The 17,641-nt window shown below is 37.7% G+C and overlaps 1 protein-coding gene and 1 long non-coding RNA gene across 2 annotated transcripts in view; both read left to right on the forward strand.

The window, feature by feature from the left end:
- LOC137854010 (uncharacterized) overlaps positions 1 to 2,402 on the forward strand; it is a 54,157-nt gene extending 51,755 nt beyond the window's left edge. The window contains exon 2 of the long non-coding RNA XR_011094872.1: positions 1,730 to 2,402. This is a non-coding gene — a long non-coding RNA (uncharacterized lncRNA). The remainder of the gene's footprint in view (positions 1 to 1,729) is intronic.
- Positions 1 to 17,641, forward strand: part of PDE10A (phosphodiesterase 10A) — a 366,309-nt gene that overhangs the window by 90,117 nt on the left and 258,551 nt on the right. The window lies entirely within an intron of this gene.

The following is a 17,641-nucleotide window of genomic DNA, read 5'->3' on the forward strand; positions in this document are numbered from 1 at the left end:
GACTTATGTTAACCACCTTTTTCAATCCTTTCCTGACTGAATAGGACTATTTAAAACTTCAATAGAAATCTGCATTCAAAGAAGACAACGAACTTTTTATTGCATAACTTAAAGATATCACTGATCTTTCTCCCTCCCCCACACCGACAGAACTGTCAAATTGAAAACATTTGCAATGTGGAGCACAAGCCTACTCCTTTCAAACCTCGTCAAAATTAACTTGAGAATACTTTTAGAGGGAGAGAAATGCTGCAGAGAAACAGCTGCAGCATGCTTGTTCCTGCTTTCTTTTGGGGGACCCATGAAACTGTCTCAGTTTAGATCTCTGAAAGGTGGTAATCAGTTAAAAGTAAAACTGAGCACAGCTGGTTGTGAAACAACTCTTGGTTGGGCTGGTTTTTGTGGTCAATTGAGAGAGAGAAGCAGGTTTGCGAGAGAGGTTTCTTTACTTCTGGTATGTAGTCCTGGAGTCCTCATAGCATGTGTGTCCTCAGAGAGGAGCCAAGTCAGAACAAAAGTTTCAGCTGTGATAACAGAACCGTTGACCAATGTCCAGCTGCATTGGTCAACAGGTTACATATTCATGATTCAACTCCCCCACACAAGTTCCTAACAAGCTCTCAAGTAAGGGTTCAGAGGAACCTCGTGGACCAAGGAAAGGAATGAGACGTGTTAATCTAAATTAAACTATGAGAGAGAGAATATTCTGGACTCATTGCATCTCAGTTTAGGCACCAGCCCATGGTATAACTCCTCCAGGGACAGTCTTTTGCTCTAAACTACCTTATACAGCATTTTCCTTTCACACATACAGCATGCAGAGCCTAGTAAGAACCTCCATTCCTAAAGTAAGTGGTTCTGTGTATGCAGCAGCAGTGTTTCTCTTTAAGCAGAGAGGTTTAGTTGCCCAACATTGGGTGGGATGAGCCTTGGCTGAAAAGTCTGGGAATGCTCCTTGTCTTCTCCTCTTCCAAAAAGATCTCCAGCTGAGAGATGTCCCCCATCTCGCTTGTTCATGAGCTAGCAACAGCACAGTGGATGGTGTCTGCAGTTTCTATCACTGTCTTGTGATGATTTTCTGTAGATTGTCTGATCAGTAATGGTTGTGAATGGTACAGCCAACTATGTTCAGGAGCAACTCAAAGGTAGAGGCAAAAGACTTTGCTTTTCAAAGTACACCCTTGTTCATCTGTACTACATATGGTTTAAGTGAGAACTTGGCTCTTTTAAGCTCACAACAGTTTGATTTGGGCTTAGGAGAGGATGGCATCATGCATTTTCTAGCAATAGGCATTTGTCACAAAAGATCCCTCTTCTATGAATTAGGCTACGACATCTCTGAGAAATTATCTTCACTTTGGTGTATGTAATGCTTCTAGGACCTTTTTCTTAGTAGTAACTGCAGGATTAACATTTAAGAATTTAAGACATATTCACATGGCTGGTAGCTCCATGAAAAAGTCCCACTCTGCCAAAAACTGGGTGTATAGCACAGCTATTCTGTAATTTTCAAAGCCTCGCTTTGGTGAGTGGAGACTTGCCCAAAACACATTACTAACTATATGTTGAGATGGGGGAACAGTTCCAATTTCTCGTTTACACTTTTCTCTTTCTCCCATTATTCTACATCTGTCCAGACGAGCGGGGAACCATTGGCAGGGCCATAGGGGGTGGGAGTCCTGCATGAAAAGTTTGGCAGCCAATAGGACAATCATTCATTTCATTACAGGTTGCATTTTCAAGGACACTGTCTACAGCTCAGCAGTGACCTGGAACAAATTCTCCAGCATGAGGGGAAAAGAATGCTGCCCGAATGCCTTCCTAATGAGAGCAAAACAGAGGGAACCTGAGATAAATTCAGAACCTGAACTACAAAGCAGGAGAACCAACAGGGAAAGTGAAGCAACGGGAACTTGGCAAAAGGTGGCAGAAACCTTCCCCCAGTGCATTTGCTACACAAAGCTGTTGAAATATTGCTCCCTTTCTGGTGGTAATGCAGCAGCCTTTTTAATGATGGTTGCTGCAGATAATGTGGCAGCTGTAATGGAATATAACCCAGGCAGTGAACCAGAGAGAGCTCCAGACTTGCTGGAGACTAGGAGAGAAAGGATAAGCACCAGAAATGACTGTGAGGGTAAGTGGCCAGCTGAAAAGAGCTGAAGGACATCCACTAATGAGACAGGTAGAAATTCATAACGCAAAATGGAAGTAAATAATGGACCCCAAAACATTGTAAGAAATCATTCCTAATGAAACTTACCAGGCCCCCAGGAAGTTTTGTGAATCGGAGTGTTCAGTGTCAATTAATTTAAGGAACAATGTAATATGTTATGACACAAGCCACCAACAAATTTTGAAATAATTGGGGTTATATCAACCAATAAACATTTCTTGGGAGGAAATGGTTGTCTTTTCTGGTCAGGTACAAGACTTATGCTTGTAAACTTATTTCCAGTCTCACACTTGCCAGCAGGTTTCTCTGGCACCATGGACAAGGTTTTCGGTCCCTTTTTCCACAGCCAGCCCAGTAGCGTCAGAGCTCCTTGCAAGCCAGAATATGTTTTTTGTAACTGTGTCACTGTTTTCCATGGCTTCGGATAGGAAACTGGCTGTACCATTACACAGAAAAATTGTAGGAGGACTGGAAACTGTCTTGAAGCTTCAGGATCTTGTTTAGATGTTGCTCTTAGGAGCTTTTGTTCTTCAATCATTCTTACTATGTATAAAATGGAGTGAATATGCTCCAGCTCAGAAGATATCAGAGAAGTTTGTTACATTAATATGTTTATACAAAAGTAGCAGAACTGAAAAAGTCATAAAATGTTCTGTTTGTTTTGCTAAATACTGCATTCATTTTAACATCGTTAGGAACGTGGATATAATGCCACAATGCTTTTATACTTATAGAAAATTTGTGAATTTCACTTCAGCTGTTCCAGGTACCTTCAAATCTTGCATGCTCCATTTATTCTCAGATGTACATTCAATCCTCGGAGCTGAGAAGCTCTGAGGTCTGGCAGGGCTTTGAGGCACATAAGATATTCAGTAGCTCTTAGGATTGGACCCAGCATGAAAGAATATCAAAGGCAATATATTTCCAATCAGGGACAATTTAATATGACTATTAGCCTTTGTTTATTTATTTATTTATTTATTTATTTATTTATTTATTTCCCCCCCATATAGAATGAGTTTTAGCAACACAGTCTGCATTCAAGCTGGAGGAATGGCTTGTGGGGTCAAAGTGCAGCATACGTGACCTTTGTCTGATGAACTTCGTTGGGAGTTTCTGTGACGTTGAACTCGCCCTTCTGCTCAATCCAAATACTGGTCATCATTTCCATAATGTGTAAATGTTCGTCTCGATGATGACATTTCATTCCTGCCTTATCCCAGCTCACGTTACTGCTTTGGGAGTATCTATTGTAACTCTTATCCTTCCGCACACTGTGCTGTCGTCACCACTGCTGTAGCTAATCCACTACTATTTGGCAAGAAAACTGTTTATCCATTCTGCGTTAGGGCAGATAGCTGAAGTAAAAGCTGGAGGAGGAGGCAACCAGCACATTTGTTCTGCAGCACATTAACATGCTAGCTGAGCTAACAAGTAGAAGCAGAGCAAGCGAGTCAGTTACTAGACTAATTTTGTCGTGGGGTTTGACGGCATACTCCCAGATATGCCACAAGGTTATGGGGATCAGCCAGAAAACACTTACACAGTATGTGCGTAGATTTCTGAACTATACTGCTCTTTTTCTATACCTTGGCTTGTAGAGAATCACTTGCCCTTATTAATAACACTGAACTTCTTGAATCACTGTCTTAAAACAAGAATGGTGATGGCTCAGTGTCTCCTCTATTTCTTGCTGTATTTATGTTTGTTTTGGCTGCTAATGACTCGGACAGCAGCCTTTTCAACCACCATAAGCCCCAGCATCATGTAGGAAGAGAAGCACGCCAAAGGCCTTCCATCTGAGGAACAAATGCAAACAGTATTCACCCCACACTCTTCCTTTTTTAGTGTTTTTGTTCTCACATCTTTAAAAGTTTCTTTATTTCATTAAGTATTCATACTAGGGAAGAAAAACACAAATCAAGTCAAAACAAAAACCAATTGCTTTATCCTCCCTCAGGAAAAAGAGAAAAGAAAATCAGCAAGGCAAGCAATCTTAAAAACCTTAATCTTTAATTAATCTTAATAAAAATCTCCAAAAACTTAATTAACAAATCCAAAAGAATGAACTAAATCTCGTTACAACTCATATTACCATTCACTTCTTTAAACACATCACTTCTATTTATTGTCCCCAACTAGGGGTTGCTCACTATACTCCTTGAGTTCTTGCTCTGATATGTCCACTAAGCTCTTCCAACAAATAAAGTTTTATTTGAAAATATCCTTGTCTGTGTTCAGTACTTGTGCATTCATCGCCTTTTGGAAAAGGTTTTCCCTCTTGATTAGGCAGAGTCTCTTTTGTCCAGCTCTACCTGCTGAGGGGAACGATTCTTTCTCTTCTGTCTTCCAAGCAGCTCCCTGGTGCTGTACTATTTCCCTTCTACCTGTGCTTTTCTTGTTCAACATGAAAAAACAAAGGTAAGAAAACCCCAAAACTAAAATGACACCAAGCGCTGGTAAAAGCGCTGCTTATGTTTGAAAATTTAAGAGTGAATATCCCTGCAGCTTTAATTCTGCCACCTCATCCATATGCTTGACAGTAACCTTCATGTGCTTGTGCACCCACACAGTTTTCCCTGCCCTCCTCGCCGGAATCATGTCCTGTCCTGTCCCCAGCGTTTTCTCCCAGCACTCTGCTCGGCCCTGCTGCAGTGGAGCTGGCGTGCAGCCGTCCTGCTGAGCTGGTGTTTGAGAACCGGGAGTGACCAGTGACCAGCTGCATCCAGGAGGCACTGAAAGAAGCTAAACAGCAGGAAGAAGCTGCATTTTAGACAGCAAGAAAGGTTTTTGTTTTTGTTTTTGTTTTTGTTTTTGTTTTTTTTTTGTCTTTAAGTGTGCCAGGGAAAGCTGAAACAATCACCCTTTTGGGGAGAATGCAGTCCTTACTTTTACTTTCAGCGGACCATGCCTGTTTTTCCCTGTTACTGATGGGGAATGACGCAGAGAAACATGCTTAGTCAGAGGGAATGTCTAGAGATCTTACTAAAGCCTGAGCTTAATGTGGTCAACAGATGGTGATTTACTACAGCTCCTAACGTGATCCTTTCTGAATGAATATTCAGAAGGCTTGCAAGTGACTACAGACCTCACAGGAGTTCCCTGCTTGATTCACGTTTCTGATACAAGTCATGGTAGGGTTTTTTTTCTCTTAAAAAGAAGATTCACCTTTTTCAAATGGTGGAAAATGCAAGGCATGGTCAAGATAAATAAACTTCAAAATTTTAATTTAAGCAAGATCTCAGATGCATATTGGGATTCAACAAGAGTATTAGGTTAATCTCAGCCTTCAGAACTTCTCTGTGACCACAATATGTTCTCTGTGGTCTTATATTTAATAACATTCTGCTTGTGAAATACAGATACAAGAAAGGAATGAATTATTCTGTTAATTCTTTTTTTTCTGATAGCAAATATTTCTGGGCTCTGTCACCTTATTTATGGAACTACTTGTTCTCTTGCATTTTTCAATCCTCCAATATATTTTTTGAATTCTTATTGTTAAGTCTTATTACTCCTAGCTATTTGTGCTTCATTATTCCTTTATGCACCTCAAGTACCATCGTTACATTCGTTTAATTTTTCTTTTTAGAAGTAACAATGCTGTAGTTTCATGCTCCCTGTAATTTTTAGAGCTCCATTTTTACTTGCAATTAATGTAACCAACTTGTCACTCAGACTTATTGGTTTTGAAATTCTGTGCTTAATTTTGCATAATGGTACACACTCCCCCTGAGCCACCTTCATCACGTCTTTAAAGTTTAGCCAGATTTTAATAACTTATCAGCATACCACTAATAAGCTTTGCCAGTTTATTTTTCTTGTATTTCTCAGATTACAGTTTATTTTACTCAGATTTCTAGCTGTACTCCCTCCAAAAGTTGATACTAAGAACATATTAAATGGTAAAAAAGTGGTTCCGAGCAGTCCCTAGCTCTAACTTCATTTCTGCTGTTTAAAACATTTTTAAAGCTTTCCTTTGCTTTCTGTTGTCTGCAGCTCAGACTGCTGTGAAAGCAGAGCTTCTGCAGGACTTGAAGAAGTACTCCTCATGCGATGCTTGAATACTCTGTTCTTCTGAGGTAAATTTAATTTATCTAGGTGTGTTATTTCTAAACTCACGACAGTTGCTAGTTCTGCAGTTGTCACTGAGGCTGCTTCCGTCACTCAAGCAGCCTGGTAAACCATTTCCTCCGAAGAAATGTGGAGACTGAACCATTGCAGCATAAGTGTCCACTGTGAAAGTGGTTATGATAGTCAAAACCAGCTGAAGATATGCCCTGGGGTTAGTTTAGAGTTCAACTCACTGGCCTGAAGAGAGGCCAGTCCTCCTCCACTCCCTTCTGACAAGTTCCAAAATAAATTTAGTTTTTGTTAAACAAGATAGATTTGGAGGTTTTCTTTTCAAGTTGGGACTATGCAGAATCAGCTTGGACTGTACTTCTCATGTCCTCTCCTTTAGTTTAAAGACTATTCCTTTCCTTCCAACTTGCTGCCTAACAAATATATTCAGGGACTAATCATGCTCCCTCTCAGTTTCTTTTTTTGCAGAGCTATGTAAGACAAATTCTCTTCAGCCTCCTCTTGAAAGGTAAGGTTTCCAGTTCTGCTTTTCACAGCATCATTCTTCTGTTTGACTATTTATTTCTTGTAAGTGAGTAACCAGAACTACACACAGAATTGCCGAGGAGAAATATGTGTCAGATGTCTTATCTGATGCACTGTTAAATCACATTTGCCTCTTTCATGGCTGCTTGATCCATGGTGGCGCACTGTCATCTCTTCATCGATCCTGTGATTACAGCCTGCTCTGCCTCTGCTGTCAGTTCCAAACAATTAACTTCTTCTTCAGGGTTCTTAAGTTTATCACTTTATGCTCTTATTATCATATTTCAGCCTGTTTTAGAACCCTCTAGTTTTTCCTGAAGATGCTTCAATCACATCAGTATTAGTGAGAGTCAGGACTTGGCCTTTTCAGCAGATGTCATCATCTCTTGCCTATTTTTTGTTCCAAACTCATTATAAAAAATGTTGGTCTCAGGATTAAGTCTGGGGGTACTCCATTACACTTTCTCTGGCTTGGAGAACAACCCATAGTATCCCCTTTAACCATCTTCCTACACGTAATATTTCTGCATCAGTCTCCATTTTAACAATTTTTCCTTGTGGCATGTCACCAAATGCTTTATTAAAATCTATGTAGGTAAGGTCTACCATTTTTTATTTCTCAAGAAAATTAGCTATCCTCTGAAAGAATAGGCTGTTCTGACACTACCTGTCTTTGATAGATGGTAATGTTATCAATTTCATTTTCTTCCTATGTCTTTAATTGTCTTTTAGATTGGTTTTAAATATTTCTATGCTGCTGTGAACAAACTAATAGAATCTTAGGCCTGAAGTTTAAATTGTGGCTACCTCACTTTTTTTTTTTTACTTTTTTTTTTTTCTTTTTATGTAGATGCTATGTGTTGTTCCCCAGTGATGTAGAATAGAATGGGATAGTTCAGTTGGAAGGGACCTACAAAGGTCATTAAGTCTAACTGCTTGACAACTTCAGAGCTGACCAAAAGTCAAAGCATATGATTAAGAGCATTGTCCAAATGTCTCTTGAACACTGATAGGCATGGGGCATCAACTGCCTTACCAGGAAGCCTTTTCCAATGTTTGAAAATTGTAGTACCATCTCTCTCTCTTTCAAGGGAGTTCTAGTGGGAATCCCTACTGAAAGAATTTATAGTATTAAAAATATATTCTCCTGTATTTGCAATTTCCTATGTCAGGTGTTTTAGTGTTCTGGGAAGGAGATTATCCAGTCCCTACTTATGAAACTGCAGCAAGCACGCTTGTTTCTTTCCATCTTAGAGGTGGTGTTTTCTGTTTTTCAATCCTTCAATTTCCGTACATAACAGTGATTTTCAGTTTAGAAACACATTGCATTTAAGCTTCTAGCTTGTCTGTGAAATCATATAAACTGTATTTCTTCCTATTTTAAACAGGGGCAGACATTATCTCCTGATCGAAAAAAAATATATATGAATTTATAGGTGTTTATCAGCCTGATTAATTATACCATTAGAATTATCTATATTAGATCTCATGTGGTGTGTGATAGTAAATGGAATGTGATAGTAAATGTAGAATTCTCCCCCCTCTCCCCCCCTTTTTTTTTTGTATTGATGCTGGGGAGAAACTGATGGACTCTTCATATTGTTATTTAACTTTTGACCATGAGCATATTCAGGTGTTGCCACTAATTCACTGCTGTTAATGTAAACATTAGGGTGTGATTAGTTTGATGCATTTGTAGGTAAGGAAGTGAAAACCTTGCAGAAAGAAGGCTGATACCCATGCATTTTGCAAGTAGCAAAATTATTGCTCTTTCATTTACCTCTTGAGAGTGAACTATATTTAGGCCTTTTTCTGGTGAATTTTTTGTCTGTTCCTCATTGATTAAGAATTATGTATTTGCAGTAATATGTAGTTGATGGACATGGGTCTGGAACAAAAGGTTATTTGTTCCTCTGGCCAGATTCTGTGCAGGTCTTTGAATATCACCACTTGGATTTGATGAGACCAAGTGTTTGATGAGAGCATAAAGATGGTATGTTCAGGGCTATCTGTATTGCTAAACAGGCTGTCACCTCTTATGCCAGATGGAGAGTTTTTCAGGATGTGTACTTTCACTTCCAGATATGAATTACAATAATCAACTTAGCTGTGCTCTGCAAAGCTTTCCCTTTTGTTGCCTAATTTTAACTTTCACCACAGCTGTTAAGACCCTCTGTGATAATAAATATATATAGCTCTATTATAATGGAGGAATTACTGCTTTCATTGAGCTGCCTTTTTCAAGTTAGCTTTTTTTCCCTCTCTCTCTTTTTTTTAAATCTGCTTCTTTTGCTGTGACTCTTACAGACCAGCTTCATGTTCATGTGCTCCCTGTGGCCTTTGGTGAGTGCCCTTCTCACATGCAACATCAGCATAAGAGCCAAGAATGTACATAAATTGTATTTGGATATAACTCTTCTTGCTGACTTCTCAACCCTAGCATTTTTGGAAAGGCCTCTCTTCGATACTGATTACAGTCATGTAAATAAGATATATAATTATTATTATTTTTTTTTTAAACAATACAAACTATCTTTATTTAACATTTAAGAGCTGAAATGTGTTTCACTGTGACTTTCTTTTTTGCTTAATGCAGTTATTGTTCAATGAAGTCATTTTTAAAATATGCAATGACCACATTTGAGTCAAATACCAATCTTGTCGGACTTAAGTCCCTAATGAAGGGAAGCAACATCTGCTCTGGGGGTGGGAAGCTAGTACCTAAAGTAGTTCTTTTGAAAGTTCAGGGAACTAGAAAAGGTAAAAGCCCTTAATTTTCAAAGCTTTCCAATATGGGAATTTCTCAGGAAGGCTGCTTCTGTGAGGAAACCACTGTTTGACTTGATACAAGTACAAAGGCTTGTATTTTGTTATTTTTTTTTTTCTATACTTTTATATAAACAGCTTGAGAAATGGATTTTACTTCTGTGCTGTGTGTCTAGTGATTAATACATCTCTCCTGTAATAAAAACAAACAAACAAAAAAAAAAAACACACACATATAAAATCGTGTTGAAGAGAATCTCCCTTGTTTGGGGAGATACACTTGTGAAGTAGGCTGAAGATGACTTGCCTATTTGAGTCCAAAGGTTTGTAACTAAGAAGAGGGATCTACAAATTCATCTAAGAGTAACAAAGCATGTTTCATAATACAATTTTGAGTTTTGAGTCATTAGGTCATCAGTGAACAAGACTTTCTGGATTTTTTTCCTCTACAACTACAAAAACTAGAAATTGCTATTATTTTTAACGACTGTTCAGATTCTTATACAATCACTTGACTCACCTGATTCTGTAAGTTGGTGCTTGAAGATAAATATAAAGTTATCATGACAGCTGTAACAAAAATGCAGTACTGTGTACCAGGAGGTAGAGAGAAGGATATTAGAGCAGGTTATTTAAAACTTATTACTAATAAGAAGTTAAAGGCAGGCATATGGCTTACTGTCCCCAGCAAGGGAATATGACATTCCAGTTGTACTGTTTTTAGATCTTCACATCTTTTTAATCTGTTTCAGCTTTTAACTTTCCTTTGGCCATCAGATGAGAGAAAGAGGAAGAGAAATTACTTTAAAATGTTTAGGGCTTTATTGTTGTTTGATAATGTAATACATTACATGACATTTTAATACAATACATTTTAATACAATACATTATATTTTCAAAACAATTGTGTTGAAAAACACAATGATTACATTTTCCAAGGGCTATGTACAGTCCTGCAGAATGAATTTAAAACCCATGACAATAGGTTTTCCCCCAACCCCCTCTGGTAGATCTCTAATACTGCCCCCTTGTGATCCCACAAAACAATTTCTGCCCCATTAGGGTCCAAGCTTAATGGATTCTCCTCGTGCTTGACTGGTCTCTTGTCTTTTCTCTGTTTGTGCTGTGGTAGAGGCTCCAGAGGGTTGTATCCAAAGGACTTTGGAGGTCTGTGTTGCTATTTCTAGCGTCACTGAGCTTAAGGGACAAAGAAGCTATTCTGGTGTCAGGGTGCTCCTCAGGAAAATGAGAGGAAATGCAGATGAATGGAATTTACTGTTTCTAATGTGTCCACTTTAGCATGTACCCATCTCTCCTATCTGCCAGACAGGTGAGTTTTCCTGCTTTTTAAAATGTGCCTATGCACTCAAAAGATTCAGGAGAGATTTGGTCCTTACCATGAAGAGATACAGAGCAAAATGGGCAGGCTGGTGTCTTGCTAAAAATCAAGCAGCAGATGGTACAGCAGGGGCAGAGGAGTCATTTCCTGACCCCTGGTGAAGCAACACCTCTCTGGGGGCCCGTTTTGTGATGGGAGATGTGATGCAGCAGCTGAGAACAAAGAGCAAAAAACCTTCAGAGCACTTTCAGAGTGCACCAGAATGAACTTTCCTGTGACAGAGAGTGGGTTAGTGGGGTTCAGGCACCACAGTACTGTGACAGTGCCACAAAGTAAGCCTGCATAAATTTGGTGGTAAATTTGCAGGGGAAATCCTGCTATGGAAAAGCACACTGCAAGGACAGAAAAGGGACCTGGAAAATAAAAGTCTACAGAGGACAATCGAGGTAGCAGTGTCAAGTGATGGTCTGAGTTGATGCTCAGTAAAGTCCATAATGAAGGAAGAATTTTGAGAAGTTTCTTTTATTATTGTTTTTTTTTTTTTTTTTTTTTTTTTCTGAAGAAAATAACTAAAGCAAAGCCTGTGTTTAACCTCCAAAGGCGTAATGGAAATCTTCTGGCTTGTACAAAAGAGGGGATGTGTTCAGAATTGATTAGGTTTGTTTCTCCAGAAACAGTCTGCTTGTTGCTACTTGTCCAGGTCCAGTACTAGTTCTTTGATTTGAAAAGAAGAATTAAAAAAAAAAAAAAAGTCTTTTTTTCCTTTTTTCTTTTTTTTCCCTGTCTTGCTTCTTTCTATTTTAGAAGTTACAGGTTTCCACCAGAAAAGTAAGCATCCAGAATTGCTCTTTGTGAGTTTGGTCATATTTGCGAGTAACAATTAACTGTTGGGTGTCCTCTCTTGTAATTGTTTTCTCTCTGATGCAAAGCAGCTGTCATACCCTTGTTCAGATCTGGGAGATGCCTTGAAACTTTGCTACTTGATTATGTCCATTTTGAATTCTGATCTTGCATTGTACTTTCACTACATAGAAATAAAAACATCTATGACCACTAAAACAGGTCATTTGGCAACCTTTATCTAACTCCGTATATTATAAACATCTGGTGAAAAGATACACTTTCTTTGAAAATTCCAAATACTCAAATATGGGTTATTTTCTCTACTTTTGGTTATGACTTATTTGAGAGGGGGGAAAAAAAGAAAGTAAAGTAAATAAAAAAAGCACTAACATTTTATATCACTTAGCATGGCTCTTCAGTTTATTTTCTCTGGGCTATTGCAGATTTAACACCATTTATAATATTGATTTCAATTTGCAGAGGGGCATAATTAAATTATTTCAAACTTTTTGAAACAATTTAGAAAAAAGTCTTTAAACAAAAGACCATACTATTTTTGTTGATATTCTGCTACAAAATATTGAACTATTTAAGAGAAATATTTATAATGTGCTGCACAACTGTTATGGATCATTACTACTTTGTTTTAAATTCTTCAATCTCTTCAAAGACAGTTGTTTACCTAATTGGTTCAGTTTTTGCTGTATATGATGTAGAGATATATTCCTTTTTTTTTTTTCAGATTTGTTGTCATAAATTCAAGGCTTTTTATTTTCCTGATTTTGTTCTCTACAATGCTTGTTAACATGAAAGAAAAGAGAGAGGATTTCAGTTAGAAGGACTCCTTAAAATGTGAGTTTCATAAATTATTATGCTTTCCAAGCATGGTTCCGTCTGCCACGGATATTGGTAGCAAAACTTCCTGTGGCTTTAGAAGCATGTATAAATTGTTGGTCTATGCAATTACATTGACTTTGTAGTCTCTTGAAAGATCAAGCCTGATTTATATGTGCAAAAGAAAAATGTCGATGGAGACAAGTCACTTTCCTGCCGTGTTCTGTTACAGTTTATACACCTTTCATGAGGTCTGTTTTATCCTCTTCCTGAATTATGACTTTGCCAAAAGTGTAAGATAAGAATATAAACTTCAGCCTAACTTTTTTTTTTTTTTTCTTCCCAACCCCGACTCTTTTTCTCCATCCATTCTTCGGTCTGTAGACTGAATCTGTAAGGCTGACTATTTGTATAAAATGCCTGCTAGGAAGCTTTATGTCTCCTTCCACTTCAGTACAGCTAAGCCAGATTTCAAAGAATTTAATCTGTCCATTTAGACAAATGGCTCTGAAAATCCATGCCCAAAATTAAGTGTGAGTTTAACTGTTACTGAAATGTGAAGGGTTGGATTAGGCTGTAAAAGCTGCATCTGGAGAACAAAATGAGGAGGATGGATGGGTAGCAAGAAAAAAATGAGAGCTTTGCATGTTCTAGTTGCCTATGCATTTAAAAGGGGCAAAAATTTCAGTAATTCTGTTTCAAAGCAGGAAAAACAAAAACAAAACAAAACAAAAAAGCAATTCCCTATTCCTTAGGTTTGCGAAGAGAGAGTTTTCCTGCTGCTTTTTCACACATTGACTTCCCTCTCTTTCTTTCCAAGATTCACTTCTGTTAAATGAACTTACTTTCTTCCAAGTTTTTTTCCAAGACAACTTGAAAATTGGGGTCAGATTCTGAACTCAGTTTTAACTGGAAGGGAGGAGGGAAAGGAGATTGGGTAAAATGATCAGGACTAAAAAAGAATTTCCTTTCTATCTTTTAACATAACAGAAAACTTAAATTCTCTCCTACAGAGGTTTGAAATTTCATATTTTCTATTTGCCAAGAGAACTGCAAACAGATTATGAGAGGATGTTCTGGGCTAGAGAGAATGCAATCTCCTGTGTAGAAGCTGTCCTAGTAAGACAGAAGGTGCCCCAGCTCCCAGGTGTGTGTGCTGTGGTGTGGTCATTTTCTTCAGGTGTATTTAATTTTTCAGAACAGCTCTAGAAGAGGTAGTGGAGACTTCCACAGATATTCCATTACTGGAGACTTAGATATTTTTCTTATAGATAAAATAAATGCATTCAAATCACCTTGGGCACCATGAGAATTTAAACTGGATACTGAGATTGAAGGACAGTCTATGTGTATTGTCTGACCAGTCTTTACCAAGTTACATATTGGGTAAAGAGATTGGCAACCTTTCCTTCTTGTGAATCTGGTCCTTCCTTGTCCTCCTTCTCTCTTGTAATTGTCCAAAGCAAATTACATCAGGTTATGGTGTGAGTGGCGTATTATTTCTTTCAATATGAGGGAAGACTGGAAGTGAGAAGGGTTAATTTTACCAGGCACTGTCTTGTCTTCCTTCACATGCCTACTTTTGTTCCAAAAGAGAAATACATTTCAAAGTTAATGCAAGCCCAGGAATTTTTATTAGTATTCGACAGCTGAAATGAGAAAAATATATATATACATATTCATACAGCTTTACTCATCATTCATTTAATTTAATGAGCATAGGATTTTTATTTTTTTTTCAAATGTTAAATTCTTAATTGTAACATGATGAAAAAAGCACCAGACAATTAAAATGACTTGGGGTGATTGATTGCTGACCTAAACTACAGGAAGAAAGCAAAGATTGCTATTCTAAGAGATTATCTAAAGATTTTAAGAGTTTAAGATTTTTGATAGATATGTAAGGTAAGTGAGTTCTTATGTGTTTAAAAGAGCAACGTGATATACACATTTGTAATGTTCATGGTGGAAGATAGATTTGTCAGTCCTTTAGAACTGAGTTGTGTTAGGTTTTGCATGGCAGTCTTAAGACTGTGTGAAGTCAAGACAGAAAGAGGGGTAATAAAATAATATTCTATTATATGGAGATAATCAATTTTATTATATGGAAATTATATGGAGGTAATCAATTTTAAGTGGAATTGTAGAATGGGGAATAATAATTTTCCTGGAAGTTAATTACAACCTTATTTCTTTCCAATATGTTTCTTAAAAGTCAGGATGGCAAAACCATAACAGATTCGCCATATTGTTTCATAATGATATTGGAAATTGTGTTCTTTATGTGTTATATGAATATACATGTATTATTTTACAAATAAATATGAAGGCATTTCTCTTTTCACCAGTAACTTGCAGTCCAAGGTCCTGACCCTACCAAAATAGTTGTGTGTGATTCATAGAATGATCCAAGACGTAAGGCCAGAAGGGACATTAGATCGCCCTGTGGGATTTGTTCCACAGTACAGCTGGTTTCACGTTACCCATTTCGACTGTCTTGTACTGAGAAACATTTGTTTGGCTAAGCAGATTGTCCAGAGAAGCATTCAGACATGATTCAAAGATCTCAAGGGGTGGAGAGTCTGCTGCTTCACTTGGTAGCTAGTTCCAGTGATTAATCATCTCCTCTCTTTAGAGTTTGGACCCTACTTTCAACTTGCATCTGGCTTCAGCTTTCAGGCCCAGGGCTGGTCCTCTGCTGCCTGAACTGTCCTGGTGCTGTGACTTCACGCCTTTCACGCCTGCTTTAACTCAGAGCATTATGGAACATCTCAGTGGTTCTGGTGAAACATCTTCTGTTCTTGAATAAATGCCTTTTTTTTTTTTTTTTTTTGGGTGGTGTATGTGTGTGTGTTTATCCCCACACGTGCTTTGGGATAGAGCAATTGTTGCTGCTCTTCCAAGCAGAAGCTGAAATTGTTCCCCGCAGTAGGTCAGGAGAAGGGCCTGCATTTTTTTCTCTTCCCTACCTGCTCTGTATTTGCTTAAAGACCAGCTGTGAGCAGTTTTGAATAGTTTTATTAAAGAAAAAATACTTCAATAGGCTTTTCTGTAATCTGTGATAATTAAAAGCATTTGCATTTTATTTCTAGAAAGTTGGTTGAGAGTAAACTTTTTTTTTTTTTTCTGACTTTACTCTGAAATGTTTCTTACATATGCTTGGTGTAATATAAATTTGACCCAAATGTGTCTTAATAGTATTGCTTGTGTATGTTAGAAAACCAGTGCAGCATGCCCTAAACTGGGCTGTACTGCATGTATAATTTCTTGCAGTTGATGTCTGTATTGACTCATCTGAAAATTCATTCTTTGTTTGCTTTCCTGATGCACGTAAAGACTTTTAATTTTATAGCAGCATCATACCATTTGTTATTGATTGCAGAGCTTTATTTTCTAAATATTTTAGGTGTCAGGAAGGCATTTCCTGGGTCTGTTGGTTTGCTTGCATACATCTTGCATTGGAATATTCTTTAAAATTAAAGCTTGAGGGTCTTTAGACTCTTGAATTACAACAATTTAATTTCATTTTAAAAAGTTTTCTTGTAGCCTGTTAATTTATTTTCAATTTGAGGTTATTAATCTGTCAGGGACAGAACCATCTGATTTGTTTCAAATGCAGACCTGGCTGCATCTACATCATACCTTATGAGGTGCGCACTCCACACACACTTCTGCTGGTGGTAGCACAAATCTGCCTAGATCTCCTGGGAAATGTGCACCTGTCTATACTTTCATTGTATGAAAGGACAAAATTTGTTTTCTTCTCAACACCTAATGTCACATGTGCAGCCCAAGTAAAGCAGACACTGCACAAGTGTATAAGTCACTGTATAATGTTGTATAAGTCATCTGTGACTCCACTGTTGTGTTCAGGTATTACTGAATTTATTTTCTCATGGGTATAATTAGTTTCTTTAAAAAAACTGACTATGAGATATATTGCTTAACATCATTTGTGCTATTTATGCCTTGACCAGAATTTTTTCATGGTGCTCAGTTATATCTGAGCCAAGACACTGCAGGTGGATAGCAGAGGAATTGATTGTCATGAAGCAGAGCTTTGTGGGGCAGCTGCCTGTGTCCACTGTTTTCAGTAGCCTTGCAGTACTTGTGGAGCCCATAGTGGCTATATAAAATAAAAATAGCTTCAGTGTGCCACCCAAGCCAAGGTATTTCTGTGCCCAGTCTGAGACAATGTCAAGGGAGAGAGGTCAGACGAGTGACGTTCAGCAGAAGTTGTCCACAGGAATCTTTAGGGATATATGCCCCTAGAAATACTATAGTTGTGTCCTATGACAATTTGTTTCAGGAGCATAAAATGTGGTAAAAGTCACTGATCAACCATTTCTTTAAGAGAAAGATTATTATTATTATTATTTATTTATTTTCTTTTTTTAGAAAGAAACAGGGAGTTAAGAATTCCTTCTATCAATGTCTAACTTGCATGATACTGACCAAGTCACCCAAATTCATGTTTACTGATGTGTTTGCACTAATGTAGCATACTTAATATTCAAGAATGTGATGCACAATTCTCAGGCATGCTGGCAAGCTGAAGTTTTCAGGTAGGCAAAATTTTTTCAGAGAGATGGATCATGTGAAAATTAGACTTTTTCTGTATAAAACGGGACCCCAAATCCAAGGTATGCAGAACAAGCATTGTTAAAACACATCTCATATAATGATCTTGTATCTAAACTCCAGTACCAGGTAAGAGTCCTTTTGTGCTATGGATTGCACAGAACATAATCCAAATGTCAGTGTATATTTCAAAAAAGGTACACTGTGGCACTTAATAATAACTTAATTCCATTGTGATGGTGGCCTACGTGTAAAGAATGGTGTTATTAATCAATCATTTGTAACAAAATCATGGATGTAGGCTGTGCCACATTAAAACTTCTACAGCTAGGATAGGCATGTTTAAGATAATTCGCTGGAAAAAAAAAAAAAAGCAGAAAGTCTTAAAGAAAGTACTTACAAAAGACAAAGAGCTGCATGTAAAATGAAATGAGACAGCTTGTCAATGTATTTAACATACTGCTTACAGCTGGTACTTCAGATGGGTTGAAATACCA

Source organism: Anas acuta, chromosome 3 (genome assembly GCF_963932015.1).
Source record: "Anas acuta chromosome 3, bAnaAcu1.1, whole genome shotgun sequence".
NCBI lineage: Eukaryota > Metazoa > Chordata > Aves > Anseriformes > Anatidae > Anas > Anas acuta.